Here is a 17,245-nt window from a genome sequence, read left to right as displayed (position 1 = left end):
GGAGTAATTAAAACTTGGGGCTAAAAGTGAGCAAAATAATAACTTGGATGTTGATTAAAAACATGGAAGCTTGAGGCATTTCTTACTCATTAAGTAATGAAATGATTCAAGTTTCTAAGGTGTCCACTTCACTTGATCATTCATGAAAGGGAGGAGGTTAGAGTCTCACTTTGTTGCATTTATTGAAATTGCACACTTTGGTTCATAATCCATCATGCAATGAAATTGCTTGAGTTGGTGGTTTGTGAACCAAGTTTATTACTCCTTTGATTTGCTCATGAAAAAGAGGAGTGAGTTGTGCAAACAAACCCATGAAAATACACTGTGCATGCTTTGTTTGTCCTCTGTTGTAGCAAGGTGAATTGGGCAATAATGGTCGGCAGACCACTTTCCATGGCCGGCAGGTGGCCGACAAGCCACTATTGATGGCCGACCGGCCATCACTGGTGGCTGGCAACCCTCATCACTGGCCGATCGGCCACTGATGCAAAATTTAGCAGTGTGTTCTTCAGGCAAAGCAGAGTTATTCTGGAAATGGGTAACAGTGTTATTGTTCTATTGTGCAACAGAGGCTCTCCGGAAACAAAACAGTGACTTTTCGGGTAGAAACCAGGCATGTGCATGAGCATTCCTCGTGTATCGAGCATGTTTAAGTTTAAATATTTGTTGTAATTAATTAGTTGTAGCTAGTTAATTTTGTAAAGTGTTGTAATTAATTAGTTAGTTAACTAGTTATTCAATTTCGTTGTTGGTTAACTAGAATAGTTGGTTGATTCATTTGTTGTAGTAATTAGTTAAGTAGTTTAACTATGTATTCACTTGTTTTGTAATAATTAGCTTAGCTTTAATTAATTAGCTTAATTAGTTAGTTAATTAGCTGGCTTATTCATTCGGACTCTCTTTCGTGAGAGCGCAATGTTGTAATAATGTATATGTCCTCCAAACCCACGTCTTTCTTTCTTTTATTTACTAGCTTATGATAGTTAGTTTAGGGACATCATATTTTATTTAGCATACTTCATATTTGCATCCACGTGAACTGCATGCACCGAGGCTCGGTTCATCATTCTAACTACTTTGTTAGTTTTAATACTTCTTTGAATACATGCTTAGACCGCATGCTATTTCATTGTTTCATATGCCATGTTAGTAGCCGAGCCTAGTAATTGCATATCGCATGTGTTGCATTAGTCATATTGCATAGTTAGGAATCATGCATTTTTCTAACTCATTTCTTTTTTAGCTTGGAGTACTAGGTAAGCTTTTATTTGCTTTAGCATATCGCAGGCGTGTGATTGTTGCCATGTTTAACATGCTTTCCATGAGGCTAAGTGCTTAAGCATTAAAATGCTCGAATGCCTCTGGATGAAGGCTTATTGTTTGAATTGGAATAATTTGAGTAAATGTTAATATGCGATCACTTTGGCACGAGTCAATCTTGGTGATGATGGACACGTGGCCTTTGGCACGAGCCATGGGTTTCTTAAATTTTTCAAAAATATTTAGGTGGCGACTCTGTATTTGGCAAAGTAATCCAATTTTGGCATTTTTTATTCAAAATCAATTTTCCAAAAGATTTGCTGGACTTGGACTTTTTGGTGTTTATCAATTTCACATTGCACTTGTAAGATTAGATTCAAAATCGCGGGAGTCCAAACTGTAGGGCTTATTTCTCATTCCGAAAGGGGGTGCGGAAAAGTCGAGCTACAGCATGATACTGTATTACCCTTAGAAGTGACAGTCAGACCTAGTTGATTAGCTAGACATTTAGATATCCTTACGGATGAATATACTAAAGCCATGTTGATTAAGTTGCAAGACTTGAAGGAAAGAAGGACTATGGCCTTTAATCACTTGATAGCTCAGAACAAGAAAGTTAAAAGAAGTTATAACAAGAAAGTAAAAAGCAAAGTGTTTTCTGAAGAAGAGTAGGTGTGGAAAACCATTTTGCCAATTGGCTTAAAGAGCCCAGAATATGGCAAGTGGTCCCCAAATTGGGAAGGTACATTTAATATACAGAAGGTCCTTAGACGGGGAGCTTATCATCTTGCTTCTTTAAAAGGAGAGCCACATAGAAGGGTCATTAATGGCAAGTACCTAAAGAAATACTATCCAACTATGTGGGAATACATGAATAAGTCATAAAAGCATGAAAAAGATCATATGTGACAAGACAAGAAAAGTCCAAGTAAATATGATAGATATTTCATTAAAAGATTGTGTCAAAAGTACAATCAAGACGATTACATTTAGTCTAATCTTTTTGAGAGTACATTGAAAGCCTACTCCAGGCTTGAAGGACAGTTTGGTGCCTAATTTTAATTTGCCTTAAGTCTAGCTTAAGGTTGTTTGATGGCAGGTTGGCCACCTTTTGCTTGAGGAAGAAGGTTTGGAATTTGTTGAGAAAGGTTGGCCTGTTCTTATTCAGCAACAACTTTCTGAGCTCTCTCACATGCGCCAGTTGTGCCTCCAGTTAAGCCTCTTCTGCCGAGAGGATGGCAAGTTGAGTAATAAGGGCGTGTGATCTGGTAGAGGCCTCAGTCAGAGCATCAATTGCTTTTCTTACTTGATCCACTTCGGTTTCAATGGTTTTTGGCTCAACATGGAGTTGGTTGATAGCCATTAGGTGTTGTGGAAATTCTGAGAGAAAGGTTTGGAAAGCTTGCACTTGATTTGGGTCGAAAAGTTGAGGCATCAAAGGTGCAAGGGCTTCCAGACAGTTAGTCAACGTTGTTATTTGGGAAAGAGCCAAATCATCCAGGGGCTGGCCAAGTATTTTGAAAATTTGGTATATCAATTCTTGCTCCTTAGCAGATAGTTTCTTTAATATTTCCTCAACAGTTAGGTTGGCAACAGTTTGTTGAACAACAGAGAAGCCCAAAGGTAAGTCTTGCAGAGGAGCAACTCTGGGCTGCTGCAATAGAGAGTTTAAGTCAGTGACTAACTTAAATTGTGAAAAATAAGCAACTTGAGAGTGTGTTAGCTCTATTGAAGGCATAGTAGAAATTTCAGTGTTGGGCTAGTTGGAAGTGGCCAATGTTGCTCTTGAGGGACTCTGAAATGGTGTAGCTTGACTTTTCATGCTCCTTTCGGATACGATCAGCCCTACAGTTCGGACTCCCGTGGTTCTTAATCTGATTTCACAAGTGCAATGTGAAACAGTGAAAACACAAAACGAGTCCAAATCCGACTATTCTTTTGGAAAATCGATGTTTGAATCAAATGCCAAAAATGGACTGCTTTGCCAGATTTTAGAGTTGCCATCTAAATATTTTTAGAAAATTTAGGAAACCCGAGACTCGTGCGAAAGGCCATTAGTCCGGCATCACCAAAGTTTCACGGCTCGGGAACTTAGGTACGAGAGGGGAAGGTCATGAATTGAGCACCACATTTGCCCGATCAAAGATCGGCCTCTACTAATCATGATGTGATTCTTATTTACATTATATGCTCTTGTTCCGGTTTTATTAGACTAACATTACTATGTGTTGCACACAAGTATAGACTAATTTGTAAAAATTAGAACACTTTGGGTGTGTTTGGTAACGTTTACGTTTTCAGTTTATATTTACAAAAATTTTATAAACTGGTTTTTGTTTATTTTTAGAAAAACATAAAGTACAAACGCGTTTGGTAATTGACAAAATGTTTTAAAAAAATTTTAAATATAAAAAAGAGTGAGAAATGGCGAGTGGTAGCAAGTGGCGGCGGAAGACAGTGGTGGAAAGTGGTGACGGTGGGTGGTGGTGGGTGGTAGCGAGTGGGTGGTGGTGGCGGGTGGTGGGTGGTGGTGGTGGGCGGGTGGTGGTGGCGAGTGGATGGGTAGCGGTGGCGAGTGGTGGGTGGTAGGTGGTGGCGGGTGGTGATGGTGGGTAGGTGGGTGACGGTGGCGGGTGGTGGGTGGCAACAAGTGGGTGGTGGTGGTGATGGTAGCGAGTGGCGGATGGTGGTGGCAGGTGGGTGGCGGATGACAGGTGGTGGCGGTGGCGGTGGCGGTGGCGGTGGTGGTGGGTGGGTGGGTGGCGGATGGCGGGTGGTGACGGTGGTGGTGGTGGTTGGGTGGGTGGGTAGGTGGTGGTAACGAGTGGGTGGTGGTGGTGGTGGTGGTGGTCGCAGGTTGGTGGCGGGTGGGTGGTGGTGGTGGTGGGTGGTAGTGGGTGGTGGGTGGTGGTGGAGGGTGAGTGGCAGGTGGCTGGTGATGGTGGGTGGTTGGTGGTGGCAGGTAGTGGATGGTGGTGGTGGCAAGTGAGTGGTGAGTGGTGGCGGCAAGTAGGTGGTGGTGGCGGCGGGCGGTGGATGGTAGTGGCGAGTGGTGGGTGGTGGTGGTGGTGGTGGTGGTGGGGGTGGGTGGTGGGTGGTGGTGGCGGAAGATGGTGGTGGAAAATGATGGCAGGTGGTGGCTAGTGTTGGGTGGTAAAAAAAAAAAACTGAAAACTCAAAATGAAAACACATTTTTTGTGTTTTCATTTTTTGGCCAAATTTATAAACTGAGACCACTGATTTATAAATCAAAAATTTTACCAAACAAGTTTTTGTTTGAGTTTTTAAAATTTTTGTAAATATAAACAGAAAACTGAAAACGTAAGTGTTACCAAACGGCACCTTTGATTTCATGTTTTATTTGAAAATTGGTTTGTGAATTTGCCACTTGAAAAAGTGGGCTAAAATGGACATTTAATCAAACCATCCCAATTCAAGCAACTAGTCTTCATCCACGGGCATTCAAACAGTTATATCATTTAAGCAACTAGCCTCATGGAAGTATGCTTGGATATGGCAACACAAACATTCGACGCAAGATGCTAAAACATAAAATTATTCACCTAGTACCTCGAGCCAAACAAAGCAAAATAATTAGAAAAATATGCATGCTCCTAATTAATGCAATATGACTAATACAACGCACACATTATGTATTTTATAGGCTCGGCTATGAGCATGGCATATGATTTCATTCAAGACATGCGATAAAGCATGTAGTCAAGTAATAAATTTGAACATTTGATATTAGGTTAGCATGATGAGCCAAACCTTGGATGCATGCAAGACAATGGATGCAAAGCATAAGAATGCTAATTGGAAAATGATGTTCCTATAATAACCATCGTAAGCAAGTAAGTAAAAGGGAGAAAGACGTGGGGTTGGAAGACATACAACTTATTACATAATTGCCCTCGTGCAAGAGGGTGGGAATCAAAGTCCGAAAGTCCGAATTAAACTAATTATTTAAAAACCAAATGAATAAATTAAATCATTAACTAGCTAACTAGGCTATTACAACAAGGATAACCATGATAAGTAAACTAACTATTTAAGCTAATTAACTATAACAATTACAAATAAACAATAATAAATAAATAATTAATTACAACATTAATAATTAACAAGACTAATTACAACAAACAATATTAAACAAATTAACTAATTACACAATGCACGGAGCATTAATACACAAGGTTTCCATGCATAAGGTCCCAGAACAGCACTATCTGCCTTGGCTTGCTCTGTTTCACCTTCAACCACTGCCTTCTGTTTTCTGCATAAATGCACTGCTGACCAAACATTGATGACCGGTCGGTCCTCAATGAAGCCCGACCAGGCCTAAAGAAGGCTGATCGTGCCTCAATTTCATGCAAAATTTTATTTTGTGCTCTGAAGTGAAAATAGTGTAGACTGAGTTATTCTGAACTCTGTTTGTCCCTCTCACACTCCTCTATCATGGGAAAACTTCGAGAGAAGGTTAGAATTGTTTCCAAAATCATCAATGAGCAAGTTGATTACTTGATGATTTCAGGTACAATTTGGACAAAAATTAATGAATGTAATGAACAACAACCACCCCTCCCTCCTATCATAGAGTAAACTCAAAGAGGGAGGCAGAGACGCTTCAAGGTTCATCAAAACATCATGAGTTGACGTATGATGACCCTTGACACGATGGACTCGGCATAACGTCTGGTCGAACCCAAGCAATATGACTCATTTTCTTTATGTTGGTTGGTTAATTTCAAGCCAATTTTCTTAGTCTTTTCCATTCTTCAGTCCATTAAGTCCAAGGTGATGATTACGTCCATTAAATGAGAAGCGTGTCAAACGGGAAGTGATTTTCAACATGAAAGAGAGACTATGCCATTGGCGATGAACCACCGTGGAGATTAAGCCATTAAGCATAGATCTCTAGCTTATGTTTTGAACAACCGTCAACCGATTGAAACAACTCTCAAATTAAAGAAATGGATGATAAGTTGATTATTAAAATGAGGTTCTTAACATGGAAATTAAACAAAAAAAAGGCTAAGACAACATGCAACAAGCTATATATGCAAACTTATGAGACAACAAGCAAACTAATCAAGGCATGAACTAATTAAATAAATTAAAACAGCCCTAAAACAGCCGCTAAAGTGTAAAAAAATAATAGCTAAAACGATGTTAAAAGAGCACAAAGAGATAGGCAAAAACAAAGAGATACAAAGCTAGTAAGCAAAGCTAAGGAGGGGTGGCTAACCCCTCAACTTTTGAGACTTCTAAACCACATTTTAGCCTCTGAAAATAGTCCAAAAACTGCCACCAAAACAGTGGCTAAAATCAGAGAAATAAGTGGGAAACACAAGGATATAAGCTTGGAATAAGGTTCAAGGAAGGGTGGTTAACCCCTCCACCTTTGGTAGCTCTCAAATCACAAGTTTCAGCCCACAAAACAATCGCAAAACAATGTACAAAGCATGGAAAAGAGAAGAAAATAGTAAAAGAGAAATAAAGAAGAAATGCAAAAATTATACCTTTTGAAAGAGAGGATGCTTGTAGTTAAACAAACTTGATTCTAAACACCCTTAGGGTTTTGAAATTTAGGTTTGAAACTTCAACAAAAGCTTCAAAAACAAGCTCTAATGGTGTATGTATTGTGTATGTATAGCTAAAGAAGGTTTGAAGGTCAAGAAAACTGTTGTAAGGAAGTTATGTCTAAGCTTCTACAATATCTCCTAAAACAATTCTCTAACCCCTAGGTTCTAAAAATATGTCTTGAATTCTCTACAAGAAAGCTTCAAATCCAAGCTTTAATGGTGTATGGAGGGTGAAAGTTGATTTGAAGAACAAAAGAAGCTTGAAGGTTCAAGAGCTCTCATCAATGTCTAAGCCTTTTGAAAAGTTTTTCTAACCTTAAAATCAGAAGGAAGAGGTCCTATTTATAGAGTTTGAGCCAAAAAGATCATAAATATCTTCAAACAAAGATATTTGTTCAATTCCCGCCAACTGTCTGTCTAGCGCCATTTAGACTCGGCCAAGCCTCAAAACCCACAATCAGGCCTAAAAAGCAACCCAGGAAAAAGTTTTCATTGAGACCCAGCTGGGCCTCAATGAGGCACGGCCGGTTCTAAATGGACCCGGCCGGGTCTAAAAATATGTATTTCAGGCCTAACTTCAACGGGCATATCTCCTTCGTCTGGACTCGGTTTTAGGTAATTCTTGAGTCTAAATTAAAGCCCCGAAAGTCTACTTTCCAATGGTGGTATCCTCACATGTAAATTCTAAGTATGCAAAGAGATAAGCCTATTTTAATGAAGGACTACTTATTTTTTCTCAACAGTTTGATGCTCAACTTCTTCCTAAACTAGTTTTCTTCCCTCCCCTGCTATTTTCTTCAACTTCAAACCTATAAATAAAATCGTTTAAATATTTTTCAAAGAGTTCACCTCCCTTCTATGTATTTCCACTTTGTCCTTACTCGGTTTACCAAAAAGTGTAATGTTTTAAACGAAATGCGAGCCTCGGAACATCATAGAAACATTTGGAAATTTTTTTTAAAATGAGGGTTTTAAGGTCTAAAATAGTTTGGCCAAAATGGGGTGTAAGGTTTGGGATTAGAGCTTGAATCCAAATTTCTTTGCTGAGAATTCAAAAGATTGCACAGTGTAACTTTTATCATTGGGTATTTGGAAAAAAGTACCCAAGTCTTAAGGGCGGTCAAAAATGGAGTGTCTACAAATGGTATGGTTTGTACCCCCATGTCAGTAGTGACTAAGTTGTGAGTGGATATGCTAGTCTGTTAGAATAATCAAAAGCATGATCAAAAGCATAATGAGGTAAAGGAACTAAAGGATAAAGTAAATACTTGCTTAGAGAATGTCACCTGTGAAGGACATACTTGAACTTCAGGAATGGTTGTGTCAAGGACACTAGTGATAGATTCTCTGACAGGACTGGAATTGCAGGAGGTTTGAACTCCCATGTCCATGGTGATTGGTTTGGGCAAGATCCCTTAACCCATTGGAGTTTCAGTTTGGACTGATAAGAGGGCATCTACTACTGGAGGTAGATGGAATGAAGGTACTCCCATCATCGATGGATGTGTAGAGGCTGAAGGAGGCTGAACAGGTGTATTGGAAGGTTGTGAAATTCCTTTGTGAGGAGTCCTCATATCACTTGAAGATGACTCATTGTCAAGGACCTCAGTATCAGCTCTGTCAACCTCATTTTCATGGTTATAAAGTGGCAAGTGGTCATCTTGATGAATGATATCATTTTGCACATGGAGAAACTATAGCTTGCTTTTCGTGCTCTTTTCGAATACGATTAGCCCTACAGTTCAGAATTTCGTGGTTCTGAATCTGATTTCACAAGTGCAATGTGAAATAGATAAACATAAATGAGTCCAAATCTGGAAATTCTTTTGGAAAATCGATTTTAAATCAAAGATGCCAAAAATAGACTATTTTGCCAGATTTCAGAGTTGCCACCTAAATAATTTTGAGAAATTTAAGAAACCCGTGACTCGTGCCAAAGGCCATTAGTCCGTCATCACCAAAGTGTCTCGGCTCGGGAACTTAGGTTTAAGAGGGGAAGGTTAGGAATTGAACACCTCACTCACCCGATCAAAGATTGGTCTCTACTAATCATGATGTGATTCTTATTTACATTATATGCTTTTGTTTCGGTTATTAGCCTAATTTTACTAAGTTTTGTCAAACAAATATAGACTAGTTCACAAAAGTTTGGAACGCTTCGATTTCATGTTTGTGTTGAAAAGTGTTTGAATATGTACTACTTTAAAAAGTGATTTCATATGTACATCTATCAAGTCATCCCAACGTAAGCGAAAAGCCTCCATCCACTGGCATTCAAATAGGTATATCAACTAAGCACTTAGCCTTATGGAAAGCATGCTCTATATGACAACACAAACATACGATGTGGTATTCTAAAACACAAAATGCTTACCTAGTGCTCCGAGGTAAGTCAAATAAAATAAAGTAATTAGAAAATATACATGCTCCTAGATAATACAATATGACTACTGTGACACATACAATCATGCAATTAATAGGCTTGGCTACTAGCATGGTATATGATTCAATTCAAGACATGTAATAGATCACGTATTCATTTAAGGAAGTTGAATATGACATTGGTTAGTACGATGAGCCAGACCTAAATGCATGTGAGACGAGTGTATGTGAATCATGGGAAATGCTAAGGAAACATGATACTCTATATGTGATAACCCTGTCCCTTATTATGCTAATTGGTCCTTAATGTGAATATGATTATGTGTTTGATATGATTTTGTGTGCCATTATGTGAAAATATGTGGTTTTGAATTTCTATCCGTTCACCGTAGGAATATCTGTTTGATTATCTGCTTTGGAAATTAAATTGAAGGCCTTATCGGCCACAGAAACCGAAATTGATTGCACCATTGTGATTGGCATAATTTTTAGAGCCTACGGTGAAATTTAATTGGAAATTGATTCGGATCATATTAAATGGATTAAATTAATGAATTAAGTGCTCAATTATTTAATATTAAAATAATGTATTGAGCATGAGCTTATAATTAGGCCACTTTCACTCAATTTCCTCTCTTTTATTCATTTGGCTGATGTTAACTCTTGAAAGAGAGGGTGAGGGTCGATTAGAGAGAGAGGGAGCTCAAAAATTGGAGCTTTGATCTTGAAGCTTGGAAATCTTGAAGATTGCTCAAGAATTTGCTATAGATTGGAAGAATTGAACCTCTAGGTGAGCAATTGAACATGAATTCATGAGCATAAGTTTGTAGACTTGTGTATTCAAGCTAGTTGGGTAATCAAGAGCAAGAATTGAAATGAAATTGAGTTGGTTTTGATGAATGTGAAGTCAATAGATGCATGCATGTGAGAAATTGCTTCGAATTTCCATGTTTGAGCATAAAGTGTGTAATCCATGTTGAATTTTGATTAAAGTCTATGTGTTTGATCATCTCTTCACTAACTAAATTGAGAATGTTGTGTATATCCCACATGCATGTACAATTCACAAGAGGGTAAGCTTTGAATGTTTGAATTTAGCATGTTGGTGATGCGTTTGGGATAATTTGAGCCATGCATGTAATTGATTCAAGGAATTGAGCTTCATAATGTTGTAATTTGGTGTTTGTACCATGTTAGTACATGTATATGTGAAGTTTGAGCCAAAATCATGTGCTTAGGACCTTTGAATATCAGGTTGAAGCTCAAGAACAAGTTCTGAAAAATCCAGAAATTTTGATGTCCGCTCGAGAGGGAGAACCGCCGCTTGAGCATAAAATGCAAGCTCCCAGTATTTTCTGCAGACATGATGTCTACTCGAGCTGGAAAGTTAACGCTCGAGCGGGGGGCTATGTAGTGAGGCATTCAGCTCAAGCGCCCAACTCCACGCTCGAGCGTAAATTTGACATAACCAGTACTTTTACAAGCCTCATGGGTCCGCTCGAGCGGGGACCCCTGTTTCTGAAATTTTGAAAGTGCATTCTGTGTTTCGTTTTCCATTCTCTTTCACTTCTAAGTACTCTTAGGCATGCATTAAACATTATAAATGAATTAAAAGGATGAGAATAAAGCCTAAAGAGGAATATGTGAATTAAAGAACGGATTGAATCATTTGTGACCCGTATGTGTTATGTGATGTGTAGGGTCAAGATCCAGGGCAAATCAATCAGCCGATCACTGTGAGTAATATCTGAATAAAGATATCTGAAATATGTTGTTTGTCCAATTGCTTACTTTTATGTAAGTCTCATGAGTTCGTTAATTTGAATTATGGACAAATATTGCTATACCTAAAGAATAAAAATGTGAATGGGCCGAAGGCCAGTTTGATATGAATGAAAATGAGAATGGCCCGAAGGCCAGTTTGATACGAATGAAAGTATGAATGGGCCGAAGGCCAGCTTGACGTAAATGAAAGTTTGAATGGGCTTAAGGCCAGTCTGACATGAATGAAAGTTTGAATGGGCCAAAGGCCAGTCTGACATGAATGCAAGTCTGAATGGGCCAAAGGCCAGTTTGACATGAATGAATGGGCCAAAGGCCATTTTGACATAAATGAATGGGCCAAAGGCCAGTTTGATATGAATGAAAGAACGGATGGGCCAAAGGCCAATTTGATCTGAATGATACATATGAATTGGGCCCGAGGCCGTATGATGTGTTTGGAACCGTAATCACTTGACCTAAATCGTATATATATATATACTAAATAGAAATACGAATTGGGCCCGAGGCCGTTTGAAGCATGTTGTTCTACATACCATTTGTATAACTTCTTTACTTGATATTATTCACTGGGCTTTTGCTCACGCTCATTCATGTGTTTATAGGTGAGCCAAGAGAAGTCCAAACCCAGCCTCGGTGAAATCTGTGAGGAACAACCAAGGTTTTGAAGAGTCAGCCCTTACGTCTCACGCACGAGACATACCTTCGCCCTTTTGCCATTTTGTGTTATTTTGTCATGTTGGCGAAGACTTTGCATCTGTTGTATATAGTTTGGTTGGCTGACCTAGACTTAAATGATCTTGTCTGTACATAACTTTATGTTACTGCATTTTCTGCTGTGAGTTATTAATATGTGTATGTATGGTTTGTCATGACGTGCCATGTAAGCACAGCTCTATGGATAAAGTTTTAAATTTTGCTTCTGTTTGGCCCCTTTACTCTGACGAGTTATGTTTGATTTGGTTTGAGGCCGTAGGTAATCTCAAGATTACTGTCCGGTTATGTCCTTAACCCATGGGGGCGGGTTCAGGTCATGACACTATGCTACCATTATAAGCGGATAAATAAAAGGGAGAAAGAAATGGGTTGGAAGATATACACGATTATTACATATTTGTCCTCATGCAAGAGGGTTCGAATAAATGTCCAAGTGTCTAAATTAAACTAACTATTACAAATCTGAATGAATAAATAAGAAATGAATAACTAACTATCTAACTTTACAACAAGGATATTATAATAACAATTACAATCAATATAATAATAAACAACAATAATAATTACAAAAATAATTATAACAAGAGTACTTGCAACAATAATATGAAAAGTAATTACAACAATAATAATATGAACATTAATTACAATAACTAAAGAAGCACAAGGATTGCATGCGCGTCAATGAAGACGGTTTTCAGAAGCTGCACTGTCTACCTTCCTAGCAATCTGCCATGTTCCACCATCAGCCATTGCCCCATGTTTCTGCCAAATACTCTATTTTACCAAACATTAGAGCCCGGCTAGCCCCTAATGAGGCTCAACCGAGTCCAAACAAGGCCGGTTGTGCCCTAATTTCATGCAAAAACCTATTTTCGTGTTTTGAGGTGAAAATAGTGCAGATAGAGTAGCTTTAAGCCCTGTTTGTCTTTTCTACTCTTCTCCATCAAAGAGAAACTCAAGAGAAGAGTGAATTCGATTCTGAAGCCGTCAACGATCGCAAGTTAATTGCATGATGGTTTCGGATACAATTTGAACATAAATTCATGAATGAAATGAAAGGTGACCACCCCTCCCTCTTATCATGAATTTAGCTCAAAGATGGAGGCAAACATGCCTCAAGTTTCATCAAAACATCATGAAGTAACATATGATGACTCTTGAAGCGATGGACTCGACATAACGTCTGGCCGGATCCAACCAATTTTAAACATTTTTTTTATGTTGGTTGAATTGCTGTTAAGCCAATTTTATTAGTCCTTTTTATTTACCTTTCCATTACTTACTTAATTTGTCTAATAATGAGAGTTATGTCCACTAAAAGGAGAGAAGCGTCAAACGAGAAGTTGTTTTCAACATTAGAGAGACGTAATGCCCTGATAATGAACCTATGAAGAGATTAAACCATTTAGCATTGTAGGTGTCTTTCTCGTGTTTAAACAACACTCAGTTGAAACAACCCTCAAAGAAAAGGAAAACCAAGAAAGGAGGGAGGTTGCATAAATGATTATGTAAAGTGAGACTCTCTACATAGAAAAAAGGCAAAGAAGGCTATCAACTCGAATGGCTTGGTGTCTAAAGCCTAAACAATCGAAGCCGTGAGGACTTACAACACAACAAACAAAGTATTCAAAGCATGAACTAATTAAATGAATTAAAACAACCCTAAACAACCCCTAAAGTATAAAAAAATAGTAGCTAAAAGTGTGTTTAAAAAGCACAAAAGGATAGACAAAAGCAAGAGATACAAAACTAGTAAGCAAAATCAAGGAGAGGTGGCTAACCCCTCCACTTTTGAGGCTTTCAAACCATGTTTTTCAACCCTTTCTAAATCTAAAAATCAGTTTGAAAACCAAAGAAAAGTGTTCAAGAACAAAGGGTATGAGCTATCAAATAAGGTGTGAGAAAGGGTGTTAAGCCTTTCTACCTTTGGTAGTTGTTCAACCCTAAATTCCAACACTTGAAATGGATCCAAAATAGTGTAAAAATAGAAAAAAGAGATAGAACAAGACTAAAATGAAAGCAAAGAGAAATGTGGTAAGCTTATACCTCTTGAAGAGAACAAGCTCTTGTTGTAAACCAAACTCAATCCAAAGGCACTCTCAAGTTTAAATTGTGATTCTCAAGCCTCAACAAAGACTCTAAGGCCTTGATCTAAGGTTGTATATGGTGTATAGATATAGAGCAAGGATGATAAGCTTGCTCAAAGATAGCTTGCAAAGAAAGAAGGAGCTCTCAAGGGTGTATTAAGCTCTTTGAAAATTTTTCAACTCAAAATAGAGACAATGCCTCGTATTTATAGAATTTGAGCAAAATAGATCGAAAATATCTTCAAAAATAGATAGTTGGCAGATTCTCGCCCGAAACAGTGTTTACCGCCTAAAAGGCATGACCGGCCCCAAATGCCATAGCCAACCCCAAATGAGGCATGGCCGAGTCCTAATGTGCTCCCCTGATCCTTTGTTTCAGGCTCAGTGTATATTGGCACAGTGCTATAGGATCGATTTCTGTGGTAAAAACAATATGGGTAGGAAAGGTTGGGCTTTTTTTAGAGTTAGAAACTGGATACCTTCGTAGAGAATGCGAACCATTAACAACGCAACTTTCATCATCGCGTGTTCAGGACAAAGCGCCCAAGTCTTGCGGGCGGTAAAAAATTAGGTATCTACAGCAGGTGAACTTCTATTGATAGGAGATGTATAGCTATCAGTTAAGTCAATTGGTGTTTCTCTGGCATGCCTAGGGGCTTTTTGATTCTTCTGATAAAAAGGCCACACCAGGAAAATTGATGACTTCATTGGTTCCCTAGCGTACTCCTCTAAGAGGGAAGGCCACTAAATCCCCTAAGGCTATCCTTTGAGGAATATCAAAAAAAAGTTGAGCCAATTCAGGGGCCAAGTTTCTTAAGCCTGACCTCTTTGGGTCAATCTGTTCTTCCTTATTAGAGTGAGGGTTTTGATGCTCTAAGCTAGTTTGAGGAGAGGGCAGGTCGTCTGGTTCTCAGGCAAGAAAGAGGGCAGTTTGGTTTGGTTTTCAGACAACTCTTCATGAGAAGAAGATACAGCTGAGGAGAGAAGTCTTCTCCTCTTATATGTTTGAAAGAAAAGAAGAAAAGTGAGATAGAGTGTCAGTACATTAAATATAATGTATAAATGGTTTAGCAAAACTTGAGTGAAATCTATACCATTATAGGTGGGGAGGAAGAACTACTAGAAAGAGAAAGGATTGGTGCAGCAGGAGCTATAGTTTGAGAAGGAGCTGGTTGTTCTTGTCATCTTTTAGACCTCCTCTCAAGGGTTGCACCATCCTCTACTTGTGGTTGAGAGGACAGAATTTTTTGAATTTGTTCTTGTTTATTCTTGGTTCTCCTTTCAATCTCAATACCTTGGCTATAAGGTGTGAATCCTTTACAACTGATGGTGTTCAAAGGGTTACCTTTGAGCTTTTTTGATGGGTTCATTGGGGCCTTGCCTTTGTTTTTAGGGATTGGAGCAACTTGAGCGAGCATCTCTATGGCCAAAGGAGTGGTCTTAATAGGAGACTTGGCTTCACGACAATGACAAGTTAGTACCAGTACAAACCCAAAGAACAAAAATGTTAACAGACATAAAGGAAAGAGGGACAAAAGTGTTTACCAATGCCCATTTCTATCCCTTTCTTGTTGTCAGGGTGCACATTCCAAAGGCAGACTTGAAGTTCTTTGTCAAAGATCATTGCACTCCTAAGAAGCCACCACTCCTTGAATCTTGTGGTAAGGTTGAGTGTGGTGTTGCAATAGTAAAAGCTGAATTGGTCAAATAACTTCTGATTCTCAACTAAAATAGTCTCCACATCTAAATGGTCTTTAAATTAAAGTTTGGTCCCAACTTGTTTATGAATTGTGGGGTGAAAATAAGGGAAATGAACAACTTGATATAGACCCATTTGCCTGGCCCATTGGCAAGGGTTATAGCTCTCAAAGCTGTAGTTCGAGACTCAACTGGTGGAGCTAGACCCTCTCACCATCTAGGAGTAAGAATTTGAGCCCAAAAGCTTCTTTGTTTTTGTCTATAAGAATTTGAACCCAAAAGCTTCTTTGTTTTTGTCTCTAATCATCATCCAGGGTATGAGGCTCAACATTAATATATGTGAGTCTGGATAAAGTAAAATGAAAATGTTGGAAGGGGATAAAAAGCTGGGGATCCCTGTCGATAGGTAGTTCATTGAGAGTGGTGAATACTTTGGTGAAAGAATTGGAGGTAGCTGGTGTAAGGTCCCGGTGTCCCACATCGGGAATGAAGGGGGAGTTCCTGGGTTATAAAAGTAAAAATCTGGACCCTTATATAGCATCAATGCCTTTTCCCAGGCGGTGAAATCCTTAGCAGAACTCCACAGTTAAGCGTGCTTAGGCTGGAGTAGTTCTGGGATGGGTGACCCACTGGAAATAATAAATCCGTGAGGGCATGGCCCAAAGTAGACAATATCGATGACATGTGAAGGGTTGGGGCGTTACAAATGGTATCAGAGTTGACTCTCCGGAGTACCAAGTGTGGGCCCCTAGTGTCTCTCGGTGCATGTGGGTGGGCTTATGAGCTGGCAGGTTATTGCACAGAGACGTGCAACCCTAAGGGGGGTGGATTGTAAGATCCCGGTGTCCCACATCGAGAATGGAGATGGAGTTCCTAGGCTATAAAAAGTAAAAATCTAGACCCTTATATAGCATCGAGGCCTTTTCCCTGGTGGTGAAATCCCTAGTAAAACTCCACAGTTAAGCGTGGTTAGGCTGGAGTAGTTTTGGGCTGGGTGACCATTGAGAAGAACAAATTCATGAGTGTGGCCCAAAACGGACAATATTGATGACATGTGAAGGGTTGGGGCGTTACAGTTGGTCTAATGGAAAGAAAAAAATTCAGCATAGCTTTTACATGGTGAGAGATATAGAGTTTGGATGGTGGGCCTAATTTCAGGAAAATAGACATAAAGCCAAGCTTGGAAAAGCCAGAAGGGGCCACCACATTTATGATTAATTTCCTTATTAACTAAGGAAAACAGACCTCTATACAAGGTGCCTAAAAGAAAAGGAGCAAAGATCAGTTCTATGCCTTCTTGGATGCATGTGGCAAGAGCTAAGTATTCTTTGGTAATTTTAAAACTAGGAACACACAAGAAGTATTAAGAAAGCCACAATAGGTAAAAGGATGTTTTTTCTTCATCTGAGGGTTCAAGGCCAAACTTTTGATACTTGGTTTGGAATTTTCCATAACTAAGGTCAATGTCGAGTTTGATAGGTGTCTTGGGGGTTAAAAGTGCACTGATATGTTGGCCAGAAGTAGGGAGGCCAGTTAAATGAACGACATCAAGAATGGTGGGAGAGATCATACCATATCTCAGGATGAGGGAGTTGCAAGATAAAGACCAAAAGTAGGCAGCAGCACTGATGGACCATTTGTCCATGTCTAGGGTAAAGATTGATAGTCTGATGGCATCATAAATACCTAAAGACCTCTAGAGATCAATAACACCATCATTCGCTGGACCCATAG

The sequence above is a fragment of the Camellia sinensis genome, chromosome 2 (genome assembly GCF_055761805.1).
Source record: "Camellia sinensis isolate YWXY chromosome 2, ASM5576180v1, whole genome shotgun sequence".
Classification (NCBI taxonomy): Eukaryota; Viridiplantae; Streptophyta; class Magnoliopsida; order Ericales; family Theaceae; genus Camellia; species Camellia sinensis.
The sequence above is the reverse complement of the archived record's forward strand: the minus strand, read 5'-3'. Positions refer to the sequence as shown.